This window comes from Pelophylax lessonae (assembly GCF_965119305.1).
Source record: "Pelophylax lessonae genome assembly, chromosome: 1".
In the NCBI taxonomy this organism is placed as follows: domain Eukaryota; kingdom Metazoa; phylum Chordata; class Amphibia; order Anura; family Ranidae; genus Pelophylax; species Pelophylax lessonae.
In genome coordinates this window covers 390,731,481-390,757,375 of record NC_138768.1, presented here as the reverse complement: position 1 = coordinate 390,757,375, position 25,895 = coordinate 390,731,481, and the positions used below count along the sequence as shown (strand labels likewise).

The 25,895-nt window shown below is 40.6% G+C and overlaps 1 protein-coding gene across 6 annotated transcripts in view; it reads left to right on the top strand.

The window, feature by feature from the left end:
- NFIB (nuclear factor I B) overlaps positions 1-25,895 on the top strand; it is a 402,638-nt gene that overhangs the window by 286,031 nt on the left and 90,712 nt on the right. The window lies entirely within an intron of this gene.

The following is a 25,895-nucleotide window of genomic DNA, read 5'->3' as shown; positions in this document are numbered from 1 at the left end:
TAATCAACTATTTGCTTAAATATGTTTGTTTTATTGTTTCTCTTTTTTAATCATTAGATTGTTTGGTGTGGAGAAAAAATGTAACCAAGTTACCACACATTGTGTACAAAATGTAATGATGATTTATTTAATTTAATGTAATTGGATGTTCGAAGTGTAGTTAGCCTTGAGTATGCAGTAATCAGCACACTAATGTCTTATTCTTTTTAATGAGTCTATTGTCATGGTCTGAACAATATAAAAATCTCAACAGTTAATGCACTACTTTCCAAACTTGTTGATAACTATTTTCTGCATCTGTCAAACACAGTTCCATGAGCAGCAGTAAAAAATATTTTTGTGTTAGGTAAAATTATCTTTTCCAGCTTCACTCACCAATAGTAGACCTCATTTATAACTATAACTGTACTTAAGTACTTCAACTGTCTTGATTGTGTCATATTTTTATTCTGACATTTGAAGGAAAACTCCAATGTGCAGGGTAGTGAATAGCTGAAGTGTAAATGTTGCTTAGCACCACAGTCCTCCTAAGCAGTTGTCTCAGTTGACTGACCTGAATTCGGCACTTTTCCTTTCAGAAACCTTAGTCTCCATGGCTGTTTTTCAGTTCAATGATTTCCTTATAGATGATTTGGAGATTTTAGGCACATTGGTCTCAGTGTTGGCAATAGCTGCTGTACCAGCTTGACCTGGAGAAGGAGGTGCTTAGTTCAGGCCATCAGAAAAGGAATGGAATGATGGAAAGGAGTACAGAGCTAGGTGTGATTTCCTCCCCTCCGACACCTCCATTTTTTGTTAGTACAGCCTGCGGTATTATTTGCAGAATAAAAATGAAACTTTGTTTCTATGTCTGCATTAAAGATGCAATATTGTGCATTGATTAAAGATTAGATCCACTTAGAGTTTTAGTGTGTAGGTTGGGACCAGGAACTGATCACCTGCTAAGTTTCTGTAAGTCACTGACACTTCAGTGCAAACATTTTGAATTTTTTTTTTTATGCGTTGCATGAGGATACAAAATAGGTCTTGCTCGCTTGTTTTGTTTATTTGTTAAATCTGCATAATGGAAAATTCTATGAAGGCGCATGGCACTATGCAATGGCTGCTGTAGATACTGAAACTTGATTTTCTGATGGCAGTGTCTCATCTCTGAAGACTCCAGATTATTATAAAAATTGGCACCTGATTCTGATTGGCATGGCTGGGCAGAGTAACCGGTTTGGTTGATGGCTTGCACTGAAAGGAGTTAATGCTTACTTGCACTGAACTCACTGGTACTCCTATCTGATGTTGTGGCTGTTCAAAAGACTTTTTTTTGGGGGGGTGGTATGGGGGAACAGGTAATAATACCCCCCTTCTTCCTGCAGTACAGTGCTTGGTGCTTGGGAGGGCAATCATCAGGTCTGAATGCTGTCACTTGAGAAGGGAAAGCATAGGTCTAGACCAGTTTTGAAAGTTAAAACTTAGTTATTGATGGATTGGCGTGCTGGGCAGCAGAGCATAGGAGAAGGGAAGCAAACATTTTTTTTCATGGAGCCGGCTATCTTATGAATCTAGTCCAAGAAAAGTACACACATGTTATTAAAGTGTATGTAAAAACTAACAATTCTCTTATTTGCTCTCCTTTGGTCTATTTAATATACCACTGGAAGCATTTTGGTATATTTATTTGATGCATGCATCTTTTTAGAAATTCATAACTATCCTCTGCAGACTTCCTGTGTTATCTCACAGAGCCGTTCTATGCATATGCATTATCTTGGACTACAAAATAATTAGCCTTTATCATGTGAAGATCTGAAATTAGGCAGTAGTTTAGCAAAAGACACTGGACAAGGCTAACACCATTCCGTCCAAAAAAAGGTATGTGTTGTGAGCCCACAATAGAACTTAAAGTGTTTCTAAAGGTATTCTATGCTTTAAGATAAAAACCTTCTGTGTGCAGCAGCCCCGCCTCAGCCCCCCAAATACTTATCTGAGCCCACCTCGATCCAGCGATGTTGCACGAGAGCCTCGGCTGTCCTAGACTCTCCCAACTTATTGGCTGAGATGGCAGCAGGCACCATTGGCTCCTGCTGCTGTCAATCAAAGTCAGTGAGGCAATGAGGAGAGAGAGAGGGGGCGGGGCTGAACTGTGGCTCCAAGTCTGAATGGACACACAGAGTAGCCGCCCTGCTTGGATGCCCCCGTAGCAAGCTGCTTGCTGTGGGGGCCCTCAGCAGGGTCTAGGGGCCAGGAGCGTTGGTGAGGGACCCTAGAAGAAGAGGATCTGGGCTGTTCTATGCAAAACCACTGCACAGAGCAGGCAAGTATAACATGTTTGTTATCTTTAAACAAAAAAAAAACAAGACTTTAATATCACTTTGAAGTGTATTTACACTTTTACAGTCAAATTTGAAAAAATCCCACTATATAGTTTCCAACGTTATGTGTTACCATTTACACAGCATATCTCGTTTTTTTATTTATTTATTTTTTTTTGCATATTCCCTACCTTTTTAATGTTTCTTAGAAGAATGTGTCATGCCAGACTGCAAGCATTTCTGAACAAGTTCATGCTTTACACTCCATGCTCCAAGCATATCCCCATAGATGGGCTTAGGACAGGTTCAGCTTATTTTTAATAATTTACAAAGAAGAAGCCAAGCTTCTAATTCTTTAACCCTTTGTTAAGACAGACAATATTCCAGTTGAGTTCACAACTGATAATGAGATCTGTTAGCATAGAAAAGGTTAGAGATGGCAAACACGGTTCCCCATTTCCAAGGTTTCTTAACAAAACTAAGTAGGATGTTTCAGTGTCTGAGTTATCAGAAATAAGCATGTAGATTGTTAAAGTGTTACTAAACCCAGGACCCTCGGGACCCTGCATTCACTATATCTGGTCTCCCGCAGTACACAGAACATGGAAATGCAATAATTTTAGTAAAAATAAACTGTTAAATACCTTTTCTCATCAGCAGTATAAAGCAGTCTTGTAGCCAAGCACTGGTTAAAGCTTGTAGGTGGAGTTTTCATTCTCCTAAATGTTGTATGCGGCTGCATGACCCCTGACCCTCTGTCTGGACAGTGCTTATTGGCCCTGTGCTGATCACATGCACCCTCAGGAAAAAAAAAATAAAAAAAAAAAAAACGCTCTTTAGTAATACACACCAAACTGAGTGCAGAGTGCCTCCAGGGCTCTGTACTATCAGCAGATGAATTGGGGACAGTGGAAGGAGGGGGGGGGGGGGGTCAAAGAAGACAGGATCAAACAGCCTTTTTACACAATGCTGAGGATTACCCCCTTAGGTTCCACAGTGAGTATAAGAAGCAGGCTTTACTGCATATACAGACTGATTTTACTGTTGTTGGTTTAGTAACCCTTTAAGCAGAAATTTTTAACCACTTTAATACAGGGCACTTCCCTCCCTTCCCGCCCAGGCCAATTTTCCCCTTTTAGCGCTGCTGCATTTTGAATGACAATTGCGCGGTCATGCAACACTGTACCTACACCAAATTTATGTCATTTTCCCCCCACAAATAGAGCTTTCTTTCGGTGGTATTTGATCATCTGTGCGATTTTTACTTTTTGCTAAACAAATAAAAAAAGACCGAAAAAAAAAAAAAAAAATTTTGTTTATGTTATACAATTTTGTAAATAAATAATTTTTTTCCTGCACTGATGAGCACTGATGAGACTGCACTGACAGGCACTGATGAGGAGGCACTGATGGGGTGGCACTGATGGGGTGGCACTGATGGGGTGGCACTGATAGGCGGCACTGATAGGCGGCACTGATATGCGGCACTGATAGGCACTGATATGTGGCACTGATAGGTAGCACTGATATGCAGCATTGGTGGGCACTGATAGGCGGCACTGCTGGGCACTGATAGGCGGCATTGATGGGCACTGATAGGTGGCACTGACGGGCACTGATAGGTGGCACTGACGGGCACTAATGGGCACTGATAGGCGGCACTGGTGGGCACTGATGGGCGGCACTGATCGGCACTGACGGGCGGCACTGATGGGCACTAATGGGCACTGATAGGCGGCACCGGTGGGCAATAATGGGCACTGGTGGGCGACACTTAAGGATGGCAATGATGGGCACTTGTGGGCAGCACTGATAGGGAGGGCACTGGTGGGCAGCACTGATGGGGTGGGCAATGGGGGGCTCCCTGAGCCCTGATTGCCATCCCTGGTGGCCATAGTGGGCATCCCTGGGGTCATAGTGGGCATCCCTGGGGTCATAGTGGGCATCCCTGGTGGATCTAGTGGCATCCCCCCCCCGAGGGTCTGCACTGGTAATCAATGATCTGATTACCAGTGCCGACCCCCCCCCTGTCAGGGGAGCCGCCGATCGGCGCTCCTTTACTCGTGCCTGTCAGGCACGAACTAAGGAAAGCCGATCAACGGCTGTTCCTATTTACTATGTGACCAGCCGTGATTGGACACGGCTGATCACATGGTAAAGAGCCTCCGTCAGAGGCTCTTTACCGAGATCGGAGATGCAGGGTGTCAGACTGACACCTCGCATCACCGATCGCCGCTCTGCGCGCCCCCGGGGGGCGCCCAGAGTGGTGTTATCCTGCCGCCGTCATATGACGTCCGGCCAGGATAACTCAACCACATTCCCGCCGTCATTTGCCTATAGGGCGGGCGGGAAGAACATGTAACACGTATAAATTAGGTGCTATCCCAATTATGCACTTAAAGTGGAAATCCACTCTAAAAGCTGAATGCATTTCTGGGAGATCAGCTGGTGTTTTCTAGTACTTGTAGCGTCTTTACAAGGATAAAACATGTGCATTTATGGCAGATATGTACTAAATGTGTTCTTTATGCGGATTAGCTATTCAGCTAGGTTATTGTCATTTGTGATAACAGAGGTGTCTTACTCACACTAGAGGGTATGTTTATAATGCTATGAATATGAAATTCACTAAACATTCCCCGCAGTGTACAAGTCGTTTTTATTACAGTGATTTACCTGCAGTGAATTATTGGTAATTGTCAAAATTCACTGCTTTTTAAATAAGCACCTTGAAGTTATTGTTTCGGCTTTCTCGTTTTTTTTCACTGCCAATTGCAAAATTGTTATGCTTTGAGTTAATTTTCTCTTGCAGACACAAATCAGTTTCAGACATATTACCTTTTTTGGGTGCTTTAATGCACAAGAGATGATTTATTTTATTTTTTTTTTAGAAATATAAGACTTTTATGGCAATCATGTTTTTTTGTTACCTGACACATAATTTATTCACATAATCACTCATTTTTGTCCTTTTCCAGCCTAAGGATTAGTGAAACTCTACACTTTTATGTCTTGGAGTTCCTTAATTAATATATAATACAATATTTGACTTTATAACACCAATTCACATGGTTTCATTTGTTAGTGCAGGCAGTAAGATAGAAGTGTAGAAAGCAATTGTGTTTCTTTGAGTAAAGCTCCCTCTTAATGTCATTAATGACACCATTAAAGTAATCTCTTGACTTTAATAGTTTCCTTTTTGCTAGCTGTTATTTAATTGTATTATCCATTTAGTATTCTTATAGCTGTTTCTTCGAGGTTAGGACTTGCATAACAAGTGCTCTCAATATTTTATTAAAGGACATCTTTTAGGCATTCACAGCAGCAAAGACTCTTGCTAGCTAGATCAGTCTTAAAGCAGAGCTATTATCTGTCCATTGAGAAAAGGAGAAGGAATAGTCATTGACTTCTCTATAGCTTTCTGTACCAAAGGTTACTTTACTTCTGTTTAGCATATAGCCAGGTTTAAATTGTTTTTATTTGTAGAACAGACCCAGTTGATTAATTTTGCTTGCATGTTCTTTTTTTAATATGCAGAGGTTGAGGAAGATATTTGTTTATTCCCTCAACCAAGTTAAGTATACCCTCCCTCAACATATTTTCTATGGGGTTAAGGTCTGAAGACTGGCTAGGCCACACCAGGATCTTAATGTGCTTCTTCTTAAGCTACTACTTTATTGCCTTGATCTTGCTGGAATACCAATCCACGACCCATCTTCAATGCCCTGGCTAAGGAAAGGAGGTTCTCACCCAAGATTTGACAGTACATGGCCTCGTACATCGTCCCTTTGATGTAGTGAAGTTGTTCTGTCCCCTTAGCAGAGAAATACCCCAAAGCATTATGTTTCCACCTCCATGTTTGACGGTGTTCTTGGGGTCATAGGCAGCATTCCTCCTCCTCCTCCAAACACGGCGAGATAAGTTGATGCCAAGGAGATCTATTTTGGTCTCATCTGACCACAACACTTTCACCCAGTTCTCCTCTGAATCATTCAGATGTTCATTAGCACACTTCAGATGGGCCTATACATGTGCTTTCTTGAGCAGGGGGACCTTGCGGGTGCTGCAAGATTTCATTCCTTCACGATGTAGTGTGTTACCAATTGTTTTCTTGCTGATTATGGTCCCAGCTGCCTTGAGATCATTGACCAGATTCTCCCATATATTTCTGGGCTGATTCCTTACCGTTCTCATGATCATTGAAACTCCACGAGGTGAGATTTTGCATGGAGCCCCAGACCAAGGGAGATTGACAGTTATTTTGTGTTTCTTTTATTTGCGAATAATCGCAACTGTTGTCACCCTCTCACCAAGCTGCTTGGCGATGGTCTTGTAGCCCATTCCAGCCTTGTGTAGGTCTACATTCTTGTCCCTGACATCCTTGGACACCTTTTTGGTCTTGGCCATGGTGGGGAGATTGGAATCTTATTCATTGATTGCTTCTATGGACAGGTTTTTTTTTATACAGGTAACAAGCTGGGATTAGGAGTTGTAAGAGAGTGATCCTAATCTCAGCTCAATACCTGTATAGAAGAAACCTGGGAGCCAGAAATCTTGCTGATTGGTAGAGGATCAAATAGCTATTTCACTCTATAAAATGCAAATCAATGTATAACTTTTTTGAAATGCGTATTCTGGATATTTTTGTTGTTATTCTGTCTCTCGCTGTTAAAAGAACCCTACCATTAAAATGATAGACTGATCATTTCTTTGTCAGTGTGCAAACGTACGAAATCAGCTGGGGATCAAATACTTTTTTCCCTCACTGTACATAAAAAAATAATTCAGGTGTGAATACATGGATATAAAGGCAGAATAAGGACAAATAACTATTAGTTTAGAGGAGGCATGACCCTTTCTGGACACGATTAACTTTTGCCCCAATGTACCTATAGAATTTAATTGCTGTTTACCTGTGCAAAACTGGTCTCAGACCAACTACTTCAATTTATTTGAGACTGCAGGAGCAAGATCTGCCTTGCCTAGTTCCCAGTTCTGGGTGTTTGAGCCTTATTGAGATTCCACTTTGGAACCTATTCTGAAGCCAGTCGGGTCGCATGATCAGGTCCCAACACCAGCTTCAATGTAGAGGAGGGGTAGCCAACAACGAATGATAGTAAGCCTATGGGTGACGTCACCGCACAGGCATTTGCAGCCATTGTTGACGATCTCCACTCGTTACTAAAGCTGCTGCTGGAGAGATCATGTGACTGGATCAGAGCGGCGTCAGAATAGTTAAGTTTAAGCATCTTTTCTTTCACAGGGTAGATAGAATAGACATAAAATGAGCGAGGGAGTAGGTTTAGCCCTAGATTTTGAGTTTCTAGTTTAATAAATACATCAGATGCAAAATATGTTTAAATATATCAAAAAATGCATATACACATATAATTTTGTAGTGAACAGTACAATCATGCATCAAATTATGTAAAGTTCAACCATTATAAATAGTGCAATAAAAAAGGCTGTGATAACACTCCACACGTAACGATGAGTCCAATTCCTTTTTCACCACCTGATTTTACACCAGCTTCTTTCAAACATGAGGTCCTTGGTGCATGATTGAAAAAGAGGCTGCTATGCCTCAAGGATGTTCCCTGGCCCTTTAAAGTGCCTTCAATGAAATCCACCAGGAACTCAAATATTGCATGGGCAATCCAAGACCCATAGGGGGAAATAAATAAAATGGATGGTGTGATACCAATAAAATTGGCAGTTTATTAAAAGCAAAAAAAAGGTACTCACAAATATATAATAGCAAACAGCATAACAGTACATGGTTAAAACCAGCATGCATCACAACCAAACCCTGCCATAATACATTTTGTCACACAGGATGTCTTCAGGGGACTCTGAATGAATATTAACGTTGCCAATGCAATATACAGTATATAAAACTTCAGCTTACCAGCTGAATAGCAGACCGAATTATAGCCTACTGAAATCAAAGTAGTAAAATAACATAGCCCAAATGGTGGAAAATCAACCTGATTGCAGCACCTGCTGGATTGTAAATTTGGAATATTAATTTACGTTATTTAATTTAAAGTGGTTCTAAAGGCTTAAGGTGTTTTTTTTTTTTTTTTTTACCTTAATGCATTTTATATATTAAGGTAAAAAACCTTCCTGTATCAGCCCCCCACAGCCCCCTCTTAAATACTTACCTGGCTCCTCTTTCGATCCAGAGCGCTGCCTGAGAGCAGCAGTGCTGCTCTTTCTCTCACTCTCTCCTCACAGGCACAAAGCGTGGATTTGCCAGTAAAATCCTGTGAGTAGGGCGCAGAGCCGAGCCATGTTGTTTATGTCTATGGACACACAGGGCCTGGCTCAGTAGCAAGCCCATACGCCTGCTCTCATAGCCAACACTCGCTATGGTGGTAAACACAGAAGAGGAGGAGCCAAGAGCAGAGGACCCTAGTAGAGGAGGTTCAGGGGCACTCTGTTCGTAAAAAAAAAAAAGTATTTTTGCATAGTGCAAGTGAGTATAACATGTTTAGTATGTTAAAATAATGCTTTTATTACCACTTTAATTTGACTACAAAAATAAATATATATTTAAAGTTGGAATGTGGGATGTGGCTGCTGAAGTTTCAGCAATGAACCTGACATCAAAATCTATACCAGACCCAAAGGGCCCGGTATGGATGTCAGTGGGGAACCCCGCTGAAAGAAGATGGGTTTTTAAAGATGCGGCGTCTGTCTGCTCCTTAACAACCATGTTGTTTACTGGTTTTTAGGGGTGTGAGTGGCTGACGGTTCCTTAAATATCGCATGCCGGGACCACTACTTATTTACTGCATGCATTTTTTTCTTTTTTTTATGAATTGACTTTCACTCCAGTTTTATGCGGTGTGTTTGCATTATGTATAAGTACCGCATAAAGCAATAGTATATTGACATTTTAAGGATCGCATGCAGTATTTGGAAAAACACATAAATACTGCATGCGATCTGATTCTATAAATGGAGCCCTCAGTGATTTGTACTGCTGCCTTGCATTGGCTCTCTGGGTTTATAGATTTTTTTAGAGACCTTTCACATTAAGATTCATGGATGTTATTTTCATGCACAAGAATAGCTGAGAAGGGCCTATTTTCCATGCCACTATCTCAAAATATTAGTATAATGGAAAGTACACTATATTACCAAAAGTATTGGGATGCCTGCCTTTACACGCATCCTTGTCTTAGTCCATAGAGTTCAATATTGAGTTGGCCCAACCTTTGCAGCTATAACAGCTTCAAGTCTTCTGGGAAGGCTGTCTACAAGGTTTATAAATGTGTCAATGAGAATGTTTGACCATTCTTCCAGAAGCGCATTTGTGAGGTCAGCCACTGATGTAGATGGGAAGGCCTGGCACAAAGTCTCCGCCCTAATTTATCCCAAAGGTGTTCTGTTGGGTTGAGGTCAGAACTCTGTGCAGGCAAGTCAAGTTCCTCCACCCTAAACTCATTGATCCATGTCAATATGGATCTTGCTTTGTGCACTGGTCCAAATATTTTAGTGGGGGGGATTATGGTGTGGGGTTGTTTTCAGGGGTTGGGCTTGGCCCCTTAGTTCCAGTGGAGGAAACTCTTAAAGTGATTGTAAATGTTTTTTTTTCTCTTCTAAATAACAAACATGTTATACTTACCTGCTCTGTTCAAGGGTTTTGCACAGAACAGCCTCGATCCTCCTTTTCTGGGTTGCCCAATTGGTGCTCCTGCCTCCTCCTCATGATTGGGTTCCCCCATGGAGAGCCGCTTTCCATGGGCGGGTGCGCTCACGAGTCCCGCTGCTGCGTCTATTGACACAGACATAAGGACTGGGCCTCGCTTTTGTGTCACTGGATTTGATTGACAGCAATGGGAGCCAATGGCTTCTGCTGCTATCAATCTATCCAACGAGGACCTGAGACAGCTGCTTGGCTCGTGCTCGTCGCTTGATCGTTCGGGTTCAGGTAAGAATAACGGGGGTCTGGGGGACAGCTGCAACCAAGAAGGTTTTTCACCTTAATGCAGAAAAAACTTTGAAAACTTTGAGATAACGTACCAAGGCATTTCAGAAAATGTCATGCTTCCAACTTTGTGGAAACAGTTTAGGGATTCCCAAGGACACACTCCTAAACCTTGTGGACAGCCTTCTCGGAAGAGTTAAAGCTGTTATAGCTGCAAAGGTTGGGCCAACTTAATATTGAACACTACGGACTAAGACCGAGATGCCCTTAAAGTTCATGTGTTTGTAAAGGCAGGTGTCCCAATACATTTGGTAATAGAGTGTATGTTTCACACGGTTCCATGTGCATTTATCCAAGGGAAGTCCCAGAATTCCCTTAATGCTTTTTCTATTTTGAAACCTAAACTTTCTAGATCTTAAAAATAAGCATTTGTTTGTTTTTAATATTTCCATAATTCCTTGTTAATCTCTCCTGTTATATTTTTAGACTAGTCCTGTCTCTAGGGGATAGGCCCCCTTTAGCCTTGTGGCACTTAATAACTCAGCTCATCTCCATGGCTGGAACACCACATTTTTAGAATAATAACATCCTCTTTAAGACAAGAGACTCAAGTAGGAAAACATGTGTAAGAGGAAAACATGTTTAAGAGGAATATATTAACCCTTTTTCCGTTTTTAAATCATTTACTGATTGTAGCATGCTCCTAAAAAAAGGTAAAATGTTTAAGAAGTTTTACAGATACCTTTAGGTAACAACTGTGTTGTGCTCATAATAGCCTACTATGTCAACATTTTTTAAACTTTTTTTTGTAGAAAATGAGGGTGTCAAAAACTTAGTAACATTCTGTATGAGCCTGCAAACTTCAACTAAATTTGAGACTCCCCTTTAGTTCACTTACTATGAGAAATCAATTGTATGACTACTATTAGTGTTCAGTTGTCTGACCATAGCAGTGTTTATGTAGAAATTAAAAATAGTGGCATGTCCCATGTAAGCGGACCTGTCCCAAAATAAAACAGTACATTATTAATTAATTGTTTAATTATGTTCTCAGTTCATATTATTTTTTAATCTCCCACAATAGTGAGCATGCAAATTTTGACAATCTTCTCAAATTTATATAGTCATGTTGAATCATTTTCTTCCCGTGATTGACTTCTCCTCCCCTCCTGATGAGCTCTGCCTATATGAAAGATCACTTTTTTGTGAAAAACTAAAAGTACTGGGCCTGGAGACTGACACCCTTGTATCAATCGTACATTTGTTGGATTTAGTTAATTTTTTGCAGTAGATTGTCAGCAAGAAAGAATGGCCACTGATATAGTTAACCACAACAGCTCTCACCCAGAGACAATTCTGTAATTTATGTGCACAAGCAAGAGACATTTTTATAACATGCTTTATGTATGCATTTGGTTTTTAAAGATGTTTATATCACAATACTAGGAAAGGCTTTTTAAACCTTTTAAAAGGGATTTAAAATGTCTTGAAGACAAGCAATTCCAAACTAAATCCCTAAAAAAAAGCAAGAAAAAAAAAGCAGGTGTTGTTTATGAAGTCCCTTTGGATGTAAAAATGTTAAAAAAAAATGTTTAACTCTTTGTGGTAAGTCCTCCTTCTTCTTAGCATATCGTTTTTTTTTTTGTTTTTTTTTATTAGTATAATTCAGGATTATGAATATTAATTTATTCTGGCCACTAAAAATACATTTACATGTATGCACACACATCTGTGCCTGTTTAGATGCATTTACGTGCATACTTTTTTATGCTCAAAAGCCACTGCCTGTAAACGCTCATCTTCAAATACTCCTGTAAAAACCTATGTGTGCATGGCCATATATGATAACATAGAGGTGCTTTTACAGGCTGAAAACAATACTGCTGAATGCCTGTGCAAGCAGTGTTTTGTAAGCTTCATGTGCATGAAGCATAAATGTGTGCCTGATGCAGTGCCGAATGCAAAATAATGTATAAATATGTAATCATATGAGGAATGAAGAAGCATCTAAAAACTAAATGTTCCTATTAAGATACTTTCCCCAGTGTTCAGTAAGGATCCATTCACACAGGCTTTTTGCAGAGACATACCTGTCAGATACCCGCTCTCCTCTTTGGGAGATCAGATTAAAACGGATCCCCTGTCCATTTTCATCCGATCCTCCAGACGGATGAAAAATAGGGTTTCCATCCATCTGGATTTCACGGACAGGATCGGATCGGATAGCAGCGGGTGTCAGCAGATATGTCCCCCTTGACATCCGCTCCATAGGGGTGCATTGAGCATCCGATCAGGTCCGCCTAAAAAAACTGACAGGCGTACCTGATCGGAAAGCCCGTGTGAAAGGGGCCTTAAACATTCAAGCCTGCTTAAAAAAATGGGATGATGCTGATTTGTTACCCTGTCAGTAGGCTGGAAGGCAGTAAATGACAAGGAAAGCTTCCAAGCTGAAGCAGAAAACAGGTGTTACCCAAGACTTACTTAACGTGAATCTTTTAATGTAAACCTATGAGTGTTGCTATTTCCTACTTGAGTCTAGAAAGTGTTGACTCTGCAGCTATCATCCTGATGCTTGCTTGATTACAGTGAGTCACTGACCTGGAACATGCATTTTTTTATAAAGTTGGCTATACAGTGTGCTAATTTAAGCTGTTTCCTGATGAATCAGATGAAATTCACTTTGTGGGTGGCCTTGTCGGCCCCCTCCTGGCAACATCCTTTGGTTTGGTGTCAGGTAAAAAAATTGTCTGCCAAGCAGTGACTGCATCCATTTAGATGCAGGCACTGTTCAGGTATTTTGACAGCTTAAAAAATATATTGATGTATGGCCATCTTAAAAGAGAAGTAATTATTTTTCTTTTAAATCACACTTATCTAGCTGGATACAGCATTGATCCGATACTCCATCTGTCCCCTGGCGGCTCTAAGGCTGAGAACTGAACAATAAAAACTTTGATGATTGCTCAGGTCTCCCTGTCTGCTCTCCCCCCCAGCGCTCACTGGAGTGCTGGCCTGTGGAGGGGGAGGGAGCAACTGGACCAAGGCTCTCAGCAGCTTGCTGGTGCCAGTCCAGGCTTCTGGGTGGAACCCGACCATATGGTAACAATCTTTACCCAGCCTGGTCCGACTCTATGACGTCAGCCACCTTTAGCCTGCTGTCGGCTGAAAATGGCTCACAGGAGTGCAGAACAAACTGCGCTTCTGTGATCCACACGAGAAGTACAGCCCAACGAGCTTTGGCTGTATTTCTACTTTCATAGAATTAGAATAGAAATAGAATAGAAATAGAATTTTGTTTCAAATTGTTCAATGTAAGAACATTCATTCAATATTCTAATCATTGGTGCTGTCAAATTGATGTTTGTTTTTGACCACAATAATGAGAAAATTCGAACCATGATGAAAATGTTTTCTCAAATGAATGGATTTCTAGTAGTGTATACGGTTTTTATTTGGGAAAAGTCCATTTACTCCAAAAATCAGATATTAAAAGCAAATTCAATTTTTGTCAAGTTATCAAAAGTAATGAGAATTTTTGTATAATAAATTTGTACAAATGTCCATACAAACATTTGTTTGGAAATGTACTGTTTAAGAGTTAAGACCCGATGCACACCTATGTATTTTTAGTGCTTTTTGCATTTTGTAGAAATGCACTACAGTCCATTTAACATGGTTTCCTATGGATCACGTTCTGTAGTGCAAATCTGTAAAAATGCAAAAAGCACTAAAAATGCTTAGGTGTGAATCAGGTCTTAGACTTCATAGATTTCACTGCTGCATTCTTGTTCCAGGTCAATGACTTACTTAGGAGTGAAACCAGGATCAAGATGGCAGCCTGGTAACCTGCACCTTTAACCGGTTGCCGACCGCCGCACGACTATATACTGCGGCGGTCAGCCCCGGCCAGGCAGAGTGACGTATCGGTACGTCACTCGCCTGTCACTGACTTGCGAGCCTATCGCGGGCGGGCGCGCGCCCGCCGAGGCGCGCGCCCGCCGCGGCTCGTTCACAGACAAGTCAGTGCGTGTGACCGGCGGACTCGATGTCCGCCAGTCACACTGCGATCGCTCCTGTGAAGGGAGAAAGACAGAGCGGCTTGTGTAAACAAGCTGCCTGTCAGTTCTCCCTGTGTAAAAGTGAAGATCTGACCGTTCTACTATGTAGAACGGTTGATCTTTGCTTTTACACCAATAGGAATGTCCCTACACAGTTAGAATCACGCCCCTAGGACACACTTAACCCCTCCCTGTCCAATAAAGTTAACCCCTTCCCTGCTAGTGTCATTTTTGCAGTAACAGTGCATATGTATAGCACTGATTACTGCAGTAATGTCACTGGTACCCCCAAAAGTGTCAAAAATGTCAGTCAAGGGTCCGATCTGTCCGCCGCAATGTCGCAGTACCGAAAAAAAATCGCAGATCGCCGCCATTATGCGTTAAAAAAAAACCACCAAAAATGACAAAAATCTTTCCCTTTGTTAGTAAACGCGATAACTTTTGCGCAAACCAATCAAAATACGCTTTTTGCGATTTTTTTTACCAAACATAGGTAGCATAAAACAAATTGGCCGAAAAATGTTAAAAAATTTTGATTTTTACTTTTTTTTTTTTGGGGAATTTCATATAAAAAAATGTGAAAAATATTGTTATTTTTGCAAAATTTACGCTCTTTTTTTGTTTATAGCGCGTGATCAAAAAATCACACAGGTGATCAAATACCACCAAAAGAAAGCTCTGTTTGTGGGAAAAAAAGGACGTCAAATTCGTTTAGGTACAGCGTCGCACGACCGCGCAATTGTCCGTTAAAGTCACGCAGTAAAAAATCGCAAAAAAACCCCTGGTCCTTTAGCAGCCAAATCCTCCGGGGCTTAAGTGGTTAAAAACAAGTTAACAGTGTTCTTACAATAGAACAATCCCAGGATCTGTGATCTATGTACTCATATATCACTCATCCCACCAATGCGCCACAGATAATGTATTATAAGGCCCGTAGTCAAAATTAAAACTGAAATGAAAAATAACAATGGAATTGCTGACACTTTAAGTAAAATGTTTATATAACCGAATCCACCTAAAATCATGTAGGGTAAATAGCAGCGCTATAAGGTGAGAAATATAAACTCACAATGGGGGTTATTTACTAAAGGCAAATCCACTGTGCACTGCATTTGCACTGCAAGTGCACTTGGAAATGCAGTCACTGTAGATCTGAGGGGAATATCTGAAATGAGGGAAAGCTCTGCTGATTTCTATCATCCAATCACGTGCAAGAAAAATGCTGTTTTTTATTTTCCTTGCATGTCTCCCACAGATCTACAGTGGCTGCGCTTCCAAGTAGTGCACAGTAAATTTGCCTTTAGTAAATCAACCCCAATGACCAATATATTAACCATTCACCAATGATGAAAAATAAATTCAAACAATAAAAAACTGAAATATCATCCAGTTAAAATAGTGATAATGAAAAAGTACAAATTATTATCCAAATAACTGCAATAATCAAAAGTATTTTAAAAAATAGTCCATAGAGTTCTGAAGATGTGTCATTATTGGTCTTCAAACCACACCATGTGATAATGTGCCACCACTTCCCCATTAGGTTTGAACTCACCAAATAGATTTGCCTTACATTCTCATGTTTGGCAAATTAGCAGTAAACTCCTCAGGGTTATATAACATCTGCAGCGATCTCGAGCTCAAAAGGTAAATTAAAACCGCTTTTTTCCATATATGGAAAAAAAGAGGAGAGCTCTGATAATGTATTAACAATGATTTATTAAAAAGAGAATCTTCAAACATTACACTCACAAAATTCCAAGTATAAAAGTCGTGTAATAGACAGTCATGTCACCTCGCATATCACGGTCCCGACAGACACAACTCCAAGTCATATCTCACCCAACCGATGCACCCTGCTGGAGTCTCACTTTTGGTTTTCCGTGCTATGTCACTTCCAGTTGCTGTACATCCACGTCCTAACGTGTTTTGTCATCACTTCTTCATCCAGGGATTGGCTGTACGGCAGCGTTCTTACATTCTCAACATAATAACGGATCATAGCTCTTTCTGACATAGTTGCTTTTTGACCCTCTTTAGCTGGTGATACACTACTGGCACCACTTCTTTCAACCGAAGTGGACTGTTCAATTGACTTTTGTCAAAAGAGCCTGTCGAAAATTTGTAAGCCAAGTGGCACCTACATTCAGTCAAAATTCAATATCCTGGCAGGGGATTCATCCATCTATGCTGTGTGGATAGCGGAATCTGCTCGATTTCTTTTGTTCAGCCCTCAGCAGTTCAGCCTCAGGCTGAACAAAATAAATCTACACCTGTATGGCCTGCTTTACAAAGATGAAAAGATGTGAAATGTTATTTTATTACAAATTAGCATATCAAGGGCTTAATGGAGAAAAGTTTTCTTGTATGTGTAATGCTTAAGGTTAAAGTTGCCCTGTGGCTACAATTTTCTATATTGCCCTCTTCATTTCATTAGTTTGAACTTGAAACTTAAAGTGTAGAAGATACATCTAAATTGTAGAACATGTATTGAGATGCTGAACAAGAGCTGCTATATGAATAATCAAAACACGCCTGCAAGCATTGAATAAAATATATCAGGTCAAGACACAACAAGCTGAAAGACATGATGAAAATCAAGCTATAATAGATTTGTAAAATTATTTGTATGATGTAATTCCATTTAACAGGCCCACACTAATGGGATGTTATCTCACTGTTATTTAGGTAAGCTTTTGTGATGACTGCCTAGGCTCCAGTTCACTTCTACATTACAGATTTAGTAAAAACCTTCATATTGCAATGAAGCTACTGCTCAATGAAATGTAGCCTGGAAGAGTTGAAAGAGTAATTATGCATCAGAAGTGCTGCCCTGAGGCTCAGGTTCATGAAGTGAGAGGTCAGAAACTCGACTCTCTCTTCTTCAGGGCCTTTCCACACCTGCAAAGCAGTGCAATACATTGCCAGAATGGAAATCATCATTGTGTACATTGTAAATGTTGAGAAAATTTTGGCCTGAAAATGAACTCATGAGTCTTTGGGAAAATCTAATTATTAACAACAATAGCACCATTTCATACTCAAGATATTACTTATTCTTAGAAACATATGGAAACCCTTCCTTCTCCATCATTCTTATTCTTTGCTCTCAATTCTTTTTTAACATTTGAATTGTTCTTCATGAGAGAGCATATATTCTCCATTTCATTTTTTTTGTGGTTTGCACCTGTTTATATATTTTTGATATTTACTACTTACTGGGATTTTTATTTTTTTTAAGAAGACAAAAAAATTTGCAAAAAAAAAAACCCTGTCCTGATTGCACAAATAGCCCCAAAATTGATTGGTTTAGTGTAGTCAAGGGCATAGTTTATACACTGTAGCATTCAGAGGGGTGGTGGTCAGTGGTCAGTGCCCCTTTAAATGTTGGTGGTAAATGATGTGTTCCCCTTTAATGTTGGTGATCATTGGTGGGCCCCTCATACCTGTTAGTGGTGAGTGGTGTTTTTCCCCCATATCATTGGTTGTCTTTGTGCCCCCTTTATGATCAGTATGTCCCCAGCTGCTCTGTCCTTTTGCTGCTCAGTGTACCCTCTTTAGTGTTATTACTTACAGGAAATGCAGAGGCGAGGACTGGAATTGTTTGCATTTTTTGTTTATATTCATGATCACTGTGATTGGCTCACAACGATCACAAGGCGTGGAGCCACTCTGACTGGCTCTGTACATTTTGTCGCTGTCTAATGACAGCTTGATCAGAGGCATTCAAAAGGTGCACTGGCTGTGTATTTTCTGCAGCATCGTTTATAAATGTTACCCCAGAAAATTTAGTCCACCTACCAACATTTTTTTCTAGCAATGATGCAGTAGTAAGGTGGTTAATCTAGTCCTCACCAAATTCTGGAAATAGATAAATGTGATAAATAACGCATACAAGGTTTAAGTTATGCTTTTTAACATCATTATACATTTAATTTGTGGCTATCTATAATTATCAGAATAATTAATTATTAAAGGAGTTTGCTTCCTGGAGAGGTTTAAATAAGGACCTAAATGTATTTCAGTATTTTAGAATTGACAATGTGTAAAAGTAGGCTACCAGCTGAACTCCTAATAACACAGCTGATAGCTTCTCCCCCTTTAGCGACTGTGGCCAACAGTGTCAGCGACCATCTGTTTAGCTTCCTAGACAAACCGACAGTCCTTCAAAATCACAGGCATCAAATGATAGGCATTCAATCTGTATGGGCATTCCTATAAGCTGGGGTTGTTCATGATGGCAGGGTAAAGAGTAAACCTGAAGTGCATGGCATAGTAATCTATAACAACCATTAAAATGTAATTTTAGTAAGATGACTGCAGGGTGAATTTCTATTAAATAGTTTCTGAAATATTACACTGAATAGGAAGCTTTAACACACAATTTTCAAGGTGTAAGCATTAGAAAACTGTCTATAATCTCTGAATATCTGACATGCAGTCACAGTAATCAGTTAATGCCATAACTTAGAGCACATTTATATATAATGGTATTATTTACCTACCAACGTTACCCACATCTTCAACCTCTCCCTCTCTTCCGGCACCTTTCCCTCACCGCTCAAACATGCACTGGTTACCGCCATACTTAAAAAACCCTCACTAGACCCCACCTGTCTGGAAAACTTAAGACCAATTTCCCTGCTCTCTTTTGCCTCCAAGCTTCTTGAATGCCTTGTCCACAACAGTATGAGTTGCTACCTCACTGACAACAACCTTATTGATCCCGTACAGTCCGGCTTCTCTCCGCAACATTCGACAGAAACTGCTCTACTAAAACTCACCAACGACCTACTAACTGCTAACACCAATGGGCAGTACTCTATACTCATACTCTTAGACCTTTCTGTGGCCTTCAACACAATTGACCACCCACTCCTCCTCAATAAACTCCACTCCCTTGGCCTCCACGACTCTGCTCTTTCCTGGTTCTCCTCCTACCTATCTCAGCGCACTTTCAGCGTCACATAAAACAACATCTCCTCCGCTCCTCTTTCTGTTTGGGTACCCCAAGGCTCTGTCATAGGGCCCCTCCTATTCTCTTTCTATACCTCTTCCCTGGGCCAGTTGAAAACCTCCTACGGCTTCCGTTACCACCTTTATGCTGACAACACCCAGATCTATCTCTCGACTCCTCAACTCACCGCCTCAATCTCCTCACGCATCACAAACTTACTGAGTGACATATCAGTATGGATGTCACACCACTTCCTCAAACTCAACCTTTCTAAGACTTAGCTTGTATTATTTCCTCCTTCCCAATTCCCTCCACACGACTTTACCATTGAGATCAATGGCACAACCATTGGTCCTTACACACATAACAGGGTGCTGGGTGTAATCCTAGACTCTGACCTCTCCTTCAGCCCCCACATCCAATCACTGGCTAAATCTTGCCCCTTAACTTCCGTAAAACATCTCCAGAATTTGCCCCTTCCTAACTAACGACACCACAAAACAATTTATTCACTCCTTGGTTTTTTCCCACCTTGACTACTCCAACTCCCTCCTCACTGGCCTACCTTTACACAGGCTATCCCCCTTCAGTCTCATGAACGCTTCTGCCAGATTAATACACCTTACTAACCGATCTGTGATTGCTTCCCCCTCTCTGCCAATCTTTTCACCGGCTTCTCCTACCTCATTGTATAAAATTCAAAATACTAACCACAACATACAAGGCCTTACACAACATCACACCTGGCTACATCACCTACCTAATCTGCCAATATAGCCCAAATCATCCTCTTCATTCCTCCCAGGATCTCCTGCTCTCTAGCTCCCTTGTTGCCTCCTCCCACACTCGCCTCCAGAACTTCTCCAGAGCTTCTCCCATCCTCTGAAACTCCCTGCCCCAGTATGTCCAATCAGCTCCTACCCTGTCCGCCTTTAGGCAATCCTTGAAACACACACTTATTCAGGGAAGCCTACCCCACCTCCACCTAAGATCTGTACTTGAGTCTTCTCCATTAGATCATCCCCCGCAGCCAGTACCTTTTGTACCAACTCCCCCTCCCTTTAGATTGTAAGCTTCATGAACAGGGCCCTCCTATTCCTTTTGTATTGAACTGTATTGTAAATTGTGATGTCCCCCTTTTTATTGTAAAGCGCTGCGTAAACTGTTGGTGCTATGTAAACCCTGTACAATAATAATAATAATAATTACCAAATATTCTATAGGAAACTGATAAAAACAGACCCTGCATGAAAATGCAATGTCTACTATATTAATAAAAAAGCTAATTAAAACCTAAAAAAATCCTCAGAAGAAAAAGGAAAAAAAACTTAACCTTGGACCTCAGCTTCCAAATGCTTCCTGTAGGCACTAGTGACTACACTGGGCCTTACTGCTGTATCCTAGGTAAGCTGAGTACCCTACAATCTCCAAGAATATGCTGCTGCACTATGCCCCTCAGCTTTTCCAGGAGGCAACAGTGAGACCCAGTGAAGTTACCACCACCTACGGAAAGCAGATGGAAGACAAGGTCCAAGGACATGATTATTTTTTTCTTTAATTTCCAGTTTTTCTATTGGGTTTGGGGCTAGGAAATAAGAATGGATTGAGTTTTATGTAAGGTCCTCTTTAACGTAGTATTAAGCACCCAATATAAAACCAACCTATGTATTTGAATATTGTTCATACATCAACCATACAAAATTTTTCAAATAAAACTTTTGTAAAAACCTATTGCACTTATTTGCAACTGGCACCACTATCTTCCCAGGACCTCTGCTTTCCTCTTCATCATTGGTCTGATACGCGCTAACATAGTATCTCCCTGTGTCAAAAGCCTTGACCACATGTTTCATAAGGCACTGTGCAAGAATTTCAGTTGTGTAATTCCAGGAAAAACTGTCAGTCACAGGGACCTGGGCAGGGAGGTGGGCGATTCTGTGAGCTGCTAGTTCATGCAGAGTTAATGCTGACTTAACAATTGGAATTAATCTAACTTTCTTTCATTTATTTATAATTTTGATGGTTAAAAATGTATGATTAAAATTACATCATTCAAAAACTTTTAGGGAATTCGGTCCATATGCCTTGTCATATGGACAAATAGCTACTTTAACCCGTCTCTACTTAGAACCATTCAACTTCATTAGCTTCTGTATGTACTTGAAACTGAAATATGGCCCCTGGCCTTTCTGTATTTTGCAGTCATTTTCATGAAATTTTTTTATTAAAAATAAAAACTTTCATGGTTTATTCACCGTACAAATCATTAATCAGTTGTCACTGATGTGTCTGTACTTAATTAAAAGCAAATGTAATTTTTTTTACTTATGTATATTTAACATCAGTCGTTCCTAGTTTCTATTATAATACAGCAATCTCTAGATCTTGGATTAAAAATCTTATATCTGATAAGCCACTAATGACTGCATAAAATATAAAACAAACATCCCAATTAATCTCAAAGCTGTGCCCCAGCCAAGCTCTCTTCCTCCAGTTCCAGAATATGTCATTATATGCGGCTGTACCTATTTAAGCTGTGCTAACACTCATGTACTGGAATTCTATTCATAACTGCAACCTCAGTAAACATCAGCAAAGTGAACATATGGTTTTCTGCTTGCAGAAAGCCAAACAGGTGTCTGCAGTGAGCAGGTGTTATTCTGAATGTTTGAACTTGCTGCCCCATCACTAGTTGACTGCCATGACATACCCCTAACAGGTGGCTAGAGGCACTTGGCTGACCATGTGATGTTTGCTAAGGGAGCTACCAGCATTGGCTGGAGGCTGCAGGCAGGGGAAGATGGGGCTTTTCTTTATTGCTTTGATGAGGAAATTGCCCACATTCATGTCTCATTAGTGTTTCCTAAAGTCCTTTTGGAAGAGAACAGCAGTTTAATTAAGAGCTTCCATAAAACACGTTTCCACATACTTTTCCCCCTGCAGCATTCTAGCACATCAGAGTCCATCAGATTTGCCCCAGGCATAGTCAAACAGATATGCATCTGGTGCTCCATTTGTGCAAGCTGTCAATACATACTCAGTGTCTCACACCAGCTCCCTTTCACCTCCTCTCCAGATAGAGTTCCTTGTAGAGGGATCAGTTTTGATGACTTTTTTTATTATTTGCATAAGCCACATCACTTTGATGTGGTGCAAAGAAATTTATGGCCATCCAGAGCCTGAGAATGTGCTCTGTATCCTAAAAGTAATGTGATCTTGCAATGCAATAAGAAGTTTAAATTATATCTCTGAATTCAGTCATCACAAATCTCCAAAACAGAGTGGGCTAATTATTGGGCTGCTGCAAATCAATATATCTTACCCCAGTAGTACCAAGGTTACCTGTCAGATTTACAAAGAACACTTTTACTTTTAAAAAAAAATAATATTCCCCCTGCTCCCCTTCTTGTTCTGGTCTGTTGTAAAAGAGAACGGTACACCTTACATGTTGACAAGTTATTGATTGATGCACTGCTATGGCCCTGACAGGGATCAGACTGTATTGCAGGCTATTCCTTTGAAAATACATGCATACACCAGCCCAGCCATTAAGAATTATTGTCATTGGGGGTGTAGACACTGAGCTTGGGGAAAATGCAGACATTCGTCTCTGTGGCTAGGCCTGGCATTTACACAACATTTCACAGGTAGTACAGGATGTAAAGTCTCTGGGCGGGCCATGGCAGCAAGATTTTCCACTTGTCTGCATCTGAGATCCTCTTTTACTTTTCTTATTTTTTAATCTTGCCCATGCAGTGTTCAAGTCTTGCACACAGTTTCTGATCAACAGATCCCATTTTTATCTATTACTATACAATCATTACTCCAGGAAATGTTGATCAGGGACATCCATTGAAATAGCACATACATTGATTGTTTCAATATTGACGACCAGTACATTTGTAAGTATCTCCCTGGCCATCCTTTCAAAAACACATAGGAAATCTCCTCCCAAACCATATTAAACCTTTATCTAGTGTAACATTACAAATTCATTCTGTTCTGCTGGCTGCCCAGATAATGAATTATTTTTTTCTAACAAAAATTTAAAACATCTACAACAGGGAGCAATCAATAGCTAAGAAAAAACAGCTTATTGTTCTTAAGCTGGCCGTAGATGGATGGAAAATCAGCCAGTTTAGTAATACCCGGACAAATTTCAATCCATCTATGACTGTTCCTGTTCATCGGAAGTTGATTTTTTGATCGGCTTCTCATGAACCGGATTGTTGGAAAATTTTGCTTCGATTGAACTATCTTGTAAACTAAAGTTAGTTTCACTCTAAACTAAAGAATGAAAGGTGCACCCCACAACCAGTTCTAGAGAAACAAATGCATCTTTGAGGGCCTCGTCTTTTAAGCAGTTGTCAGTATGTTAAAGGTTACCAGTTGAACTCTCTTTGTAGCTTTTTAAAAAGGTAAGTTGAATGCAGCTGGGAAACAAGGGGCTTAATATGAGAACAACATATTGCTGGAAGCTGAAAAATCTACATACCAGTGCTAATTCATAATTTTTCAATAGCTCTTGAGGCCTGGATACAAATGCAGTCCAAGGATGACCTGAGCATGCCTTACTGCAAGAGGCTGCTTGCAAAAATAGAAATGACCTCCCCTAACACCCTCTTTTAGTAAACAGCCAACAATAATAAAATAATACTGGAAACACATGCATTATTTCATTGACACTACCCTCATAATTATTAATGTTCCCAAATGTCATTGCTCCAACCACCCCCATGCCAACAAAGCCTGCACTGCCATTTAAAAAAATTATTTCATGAAAGGCCTGCTTCTTCTTCTTCCTAATACTGTGGCCATCATTTTCTTCCTAATACTGGGCTCGCCAACAAATGATGATAATGCAGAATGATTATGACAGACCCGTGGAAGGCATTGGTGACATTGTCTTCTCAGGAGGTTGCTGTGAGGCATTGGCTATGTCAGCAGTGCCTCTTGGAGAGGTGGATGTAATAGAAATATTAAGTGCATAGATATAACTGCATTTTGCAAGTTTAATGTGTGGATTGGTGAGCATGCAGAGCTGCATGCAAATGTGCTTTCAGTGTTTTGGGGGTTGTGTTCTACTTTCGAGAACTAAATCTGTATTTCATAGTTTCATAGTTGGTAAGGTTGAATAAAGACAATAGTCGAACCAGTGTAATTGGTGTATGTGTGTTTATGTCAATAATCATTTCATATATCCCTGTATGTTGTGTTCACTAAGATACATGTCCAAGAGTCTTTTTAAACTATCAATGCTTCCTGCCGACACCACTGATCGTGGAAGAAAATTCCACATTCTTATCACCCTGACAGTGCAAACCCCCCTGCACAGCTTAAGGTTAAACTGCTTCTCCTCCAATCTCTTTGAGTGGCCTCATGTCTTTCTAAACTACCTGAGACTAAATAGTTTTGTTTCTACAATGGGATCACCTTTGAGGTATTTGTATATCGCTATCATAACTCTTCTCAAGCCTCTCTTCTCCAGGGATAATAAATTAAGTGCTTGTAGTCGTTCCTCATAATTGAGGTCCTCCAGTCCCCTTATTCATTTTGTTGCTCTTCTCTGGACTCTGTCCAGCTCCAGTACATCCTTCCTGAGGACTGGTGACCAGAACTGGATGGAATATTCCAGATTTGGCAAAACCAGATTTCTTTAAAGCGGTAGTATCCCGCTTTTTGACACTTTTACCTACAGGTAAGCCTATAATAAGGCTTACCTGTAGGCACAAATAATATCTCCTAAACAGGCATGGTTTAGGAGATATTTACAGTGCATGCACCTGCTCTCGCGAGCGGCGCATGCGCTCTGAAGGTCCAGGGGGACCTTCAATTAATTTGCCGGGAGCTTGCCGGAAAATCACTCCCGCGCGCATGCGCGGGAGTGACGTCATCGGGGCTCCGGCCAATCATCGCACCGGAGCCGTCTCTTCCGGCCAATCACCGCGCCGGAGCCGCCCGAACCCGGAAGAGACGGCGAGGGATCATGGCAGCGCCCACAGCGATGTCCGGGGGTCCGTGTCGGGGCTTCGTTCTAAGGTAAGTTACACATAATGGGCTAGTATGCGATGCATACTAGCCCATTATGCCTTTGTCTTGCAGGTTTTTTTTTTTTTTTTTCCAAGGGTTTACAACCGCTTTAAAGTGGCAGGATTTTAGTTTTATCTCTGGAGTAAGTTCCCTTTTAATGCATGCTAATAGTCTGCTTGCTTTGCTTGCTGCGGCTTGACATTGCATGCTATTGCTTAGTCTGTCTTCAACTAGGACCCCAAGGTCTTTCTCCATCCTGGATAGCCCCAGGTGTTCTCTACCTAGTGAATAACCTGCGTTTATATTTTTAACACCCAAGTGTATTACTTTACATTTTCAATATTAAACCTCATTTGCCATGTAGTTGCCCACTCCATTATTTTATTGAGGTCTTGTAAAGTTTCTATATCCTGCTGGGAAGTTGTCGCCCTACTTATTTTTGTGTCGTCAGCAAAAACTGAGATTAAGCTACTTATGCCAATCTTTATATCATTTGTGAATGAATTAAACAGAATTGGTACCACTCCAGACCAGTCTGAGTATGCGTTATTTATTATCACCCTTTAGACAACCCCTGTAACCAGTTTTTTTATCCAAGAACTCTATGGTCT